Raw genomic sequence first — 4,431 nt, 5'->3', positions numbered from 1 at the left:
CCTATAGTGTCTGCCTAAGGCCTGTGATGGTTGATATTGTGCCAGTACAGGCATTGTCTGGGTGGATTCTCTGTGGGCTGTTGGATGGAACTGTGGTGGCTGGAGTGATGTAGGCAAAACTCATTTTTCTCCTGGAGGTCACTGTTGTGGAAGGGGAAGCCTGTTCATTCCAGGTCACTGCTACAGACACTCTCTGACCCCTGCAAGCACTGCCAAGGCAGCAGAAGGCACAGGATCCATGCAAAAACCAAGGAGCATCTGCACAGTGGTGCCACAATGCTGAACCCCCCAGCATCACTCCCTTGCAAAGCCACATCCCCAAGACAGTAAATTAGAACTACTTACACTGGTTAAATGTGTGTGTGTTGTGTAAGAGAGCATTTTACAACTAGCCAGTTCTTGAGCACTGAGGAACTAGCAACATCAAAATCTAAAACAGTTTACTTCAAATTTGAAAACACATTTCTCAGCATATCTCAAAAAGTTGATGAAAGTGGCTGATTTTTCAGTCAGCACAAAGCCACAGAACAAATTTTAAAGTAATTTAGACCATGGTAGTTTTACTGCAAATAATGTAACATTGTTTGGCAGTAGTTTTATGTTTGTATCCCACACAGTGTCAAATTCAGCTCCTGCGACTGATACTTGGTGAAATGGATATCAAATTTTAATTTACATTGTTAGGAAAACTATTAAAAATACCGTACCTTGTAGTTAGTCTTACTACTGAGAAATATCTGCTGGACAGCACACAAATTGCTACTGGTACTGTTTGGGTTTTTTAAAAAAGATTAATAAAATACAAGCAAGGTAGAAAACAGGATTAAAAAGCATTGGTTTGGGTACAAGTTTTTCTGAATTGACTGGAGCAATAAGAAACCCGAAAGACACATTGCACATATGTGCACCCTCTGTATAAAGACAGACATACAAAGTGGGAAACTGATGGTGCACTGGGGTAGTACACTAAAGTCTCTGATTCTGTAAACTTGAATTCCTAATTTTATAAAAAGGGGAGCTGAGTCTGGTTCCATTTTTGAGTCCCCATGGGTTGCACTTCAGACTACCCCATGGTTTGGCACAGTACACTTTTAAGAGGCAGTCTCTGCTGAAGGAACCCCAGGACTGGAAAATGAGGCATAAAATGAGTCAAGACCAGGTGCAGAGGGAGAGTGTGAGCAGTGGCCTTGCTGCCTCCTTGGAATTAGCCAATACTGTTAGTCCTGTACTCTCATGACTACTACGAGTTTCTCTATTTGCAAAATCAGATCTAAGTACAAGTTCTGTTGGTTACTGTAGCTAACTAAGCAAGTACCAGAAGCTGTGCAGACTGAGATTTCTAATTTAGATCTATTCTGATTTAGCTCAAGCTGATTCACAGCAAGTGTAAACTAAACAAAAACAAGAGCGTCCTCAGGAGTTTGTGGGCAGCATAACTAAAACAGGTTACTTAATGGAGTACATCTAATATTGGGTTAACTCTTCTTAACACAGGGGATTTGTAATGCAAGGGGAAATAAAACTAAACTAGAACAGGAAATAGGCAGAAGAAACTAAGTGAGGGTTAAAACAGAAGGGGTTTCATTGTTCTCCCAACAACACAAACCCTCTGAAATTAAATCCCTAAAAAATGCCAAGTCTCATTATGGACCTGATTCTCTGGTTTTCATTATTTTTGTTAAGGTTACAGAGGCTGGGTAGGTCAGGTCATGGGGACAAGATGGCAGAGGGGAGCCCCACACTTGAAGAGCTTTAATGGAAAGAATTATGATTCAGATGGCAAGACCCCCATTCAAGTCTGTGGGTGCTTAACGAATGGAGAATCGTGTCTCACAGACATCAAAACAGCCTCTGTTCCTGGGAAGCAGTTACCTAAGGCCAAGAGTCACAGTTCTATTCTCTACTCTCCTTCTGGCAACGTTCCACTTCCCCTTTAAGTGTACTGATTCCTTTAGAAAATGGTCAGGTTATTCTGCCTTATCAATCATACACTGTTCTACACCTTTTTCCCCCAAATGTCACTTATGTTTATTTTTACTCTATATCTAGCATGCATTTTACAATTCATTTCCCACTTACCCTTTCTAGCTAAGGCAGAATGTTGGCTCTGGTGTTACCAATGGTACTACAGGAATCTATTCACTCTACTGTAACATACATATCCCATACCATAATTCAGAACTGTCCCACACGTGGGAAAGAAAGACATTACAGGGAAACTATTTCTTCTTAAGGGAATAGGTTGCATTTAGAAAGCTGAAGGCCTGATTCTGGAGTCATCATTCAGACAAAAGAGTTCATGATTTCAGTGGGAACACAGCTGGAATAAGGGTGGGACTGTGTTCTTGAAGTCTCGATTCCAAATCTTTTAATTATCCTTCAATGAGACAGGAAGATACCAGTCTGCAAATTGAAGAGAGTTGTTTGGTTTAAGGTCTACCTGTACTGACAGAAGGGTTTCCAGTCCCAGGAGGCTTTGGCTGGGCCTGCTTTGTGCCCTCCCTTGCCTGCTGCCAGGTTCCTCTGCCCGGTTCCTCCCGTGCATGCAGTGCGGGCGCATGCGGCTGCTGCGAGCACGAACTACAACTGTCACAGGCTAAAGAAAGAGAAAAAGCTGCAGCTTTGTAGTTAGACAAAGAAATGATGCAAAAAACCATTGAGCAGCACTAACTCACAGACTAAGTACAAACTAAATTGTGCTATATATTAGTATAAAAACATGTTTTAGTAAGAATGGCACTGGTTCAGAAGGAATTAGGACTTCCATCTCGGTTCCGTTCGGTCCACAGTGAAAGCTTTGTAGTACAGGCCTGCCCTGTTGCCTGAGCCACTTGTGACAGTGGCTTTTGGCCACAGCCCCTTCCATTTCTTCCCTTTTTAGATCCACATTGTTGGTACTTTCTGGGAGTAGCCCAGGTCAGGTCTGGTCATCTTTCCTAACGTGGCACCAGAATAGTTCATTCTCATCCTCTGATATTTTTGAAATATCATTCATGTTTCCCTCTTTAATCTCTCTGAGCTGGTCAGTTTTAAGGGTCATCCTCTCCTGTAGACACCATGAGACGCATTGCTACTGGAAGGTGGTCAGTCAGGCCTGCCAGCTGGGTGATAAAGCTGAACTCTTCCACTTCCTGCAGAAGGACAACAAAAATAGGATAAGGAGCTGAAAAACCAGTCTGTCATTCCACACATCAGAGCTCAGCCTCTTTGAACTGCCTTAGTGTATTATAGAGGTGTGGGAGCAGCCTGGTTTGGCTGGGCTGATGAGGAGCTGCCACTCAGGGCCTGGCAGTGCTGCAGAGGGTGAGCGAGCCACTCATGCAGCTGAGCTGCTCTGGATGAAATCTGTTGGGCCTTTTCTTTCCATTTACAGTAACATCTCTGTTGTTCCAGACAGACTCATCTGCAGTAGGTGATCCACGTGCAGGGTATGGTAAATAGATGTGGATGAGCTCCTTGTTTTCATCATGGAACTCTGTACAAGGCAAGGCCCTACACTAGGAAGCAGACTGCACCCGACAAGTTCTCCCTCTGGGTACTCCCTCATGTTAGCTTCTCCCTACATACTGCAGAGTTGTAACTTAGGTAGGTTTTTATATAGACATAAAAGAACATCCAAACACTTGAAAACATTAAAAAAATATTCAGAATGCAGGAACAGGAAAAGCATCCAGCAAAACAGCTGGGCAAATTGAGTGAAATGAAGGTTGGTTGGTTGTTTTGGAAGAGCAGTACATCTACCAGTGCTGCTGCTGGAATCCTCAAACTCAACTTTGTTATGTAGTAGCTTTACAAACATGGTACCTGCATGCAGAAGTGGAAAATAGCAAAGCAGCCAGTCCTCCCAGGAGTATGGGTGTTAATCCAAGCAGAACAGGCTGCAGTGCCATTCAGAGAAGCATGCTGTGCAAGTTACAGCCTTTTTGGCAACTCTGAAACTCACCACTTTCCACTCCAGGTAGAGACCTTCTTCTGTGTAGAGCATATAGTCAATCCTCCTCCCGTTTCCTTTCAGTGATGCCTTCCTCCCCTTCTGACTGGAACCATGGTTCTTGCTGGTGGGATAGACTAAGTATCCTTTCCTTCCTTCTTCACTTTCCAGCACCCTGTTTCATTAAAAAAACAAACAAAGCAAGTTTTAGTGTTTAAATGTTTGCTCATCCTGGCCATTTACCCCTTACCCAGGGCTCTCTCCAAATCCCTGGTAAGGATAATCCCAGTCCCAAAGGACTGTTAAACCCGTAAAGCACATCTTTTTCCAAATGTGATTTCCAGTGTGAGGCTGCTCTAACTGCTGACAGTGCTCCTAAAGCCTCATGGCAGGCTTGGTATCACTGGTGCTGCCCTAGAGCTCCCTTGAAGCCAAGAGAGCAAACACTGAGAGGGGAGCCTGCTGTCAGTGCTATAAGGCTGCTCACAGCCCCTCTGTTG

The 4,431-nt window shown here is 43.7% G+C and overlaps 1 long non-coding RNA gene across 1 annotated transcript; it reads right to left on the bottom strand.

Annotated features, from left to right (window-relative positions):
• Positions 1-532: 532 nt before the first annotated feature.
• LOC115949313 lies at positions 533-4,104 on the bottom strand. The gene is made up of 2 exons (XR_004082836.1): positions 3,944-4,104; positions 533-3,131 (listed from the first exon to the last, which is right to left on the bottom strand). It is a non-coding gene; the product is annotated as an uncharacterized LOC115949313 (long non-coding RNA).
• Between the last annotated feature and the right edge of the window lie 327 nt (positions 4,105-4,431).

The sequence above is a fragment of the Geospiza fortis genome, unplaced genomic scaffold, assembly GCF_000277835.1.
Source record: "Geospiza fortis unplaced genomic scaffold, GeoFor_1.0 C13957757, whole genome shotgun sequence".
NCBI lineage: Eukaryota > Metazoa > Chordata > Aves > Passeriformes > Thraupidae > Geospiza > Geospiza fortis.
This window is presented reverse-complemented; position numbering and strand designations above follow the sequence as displayed.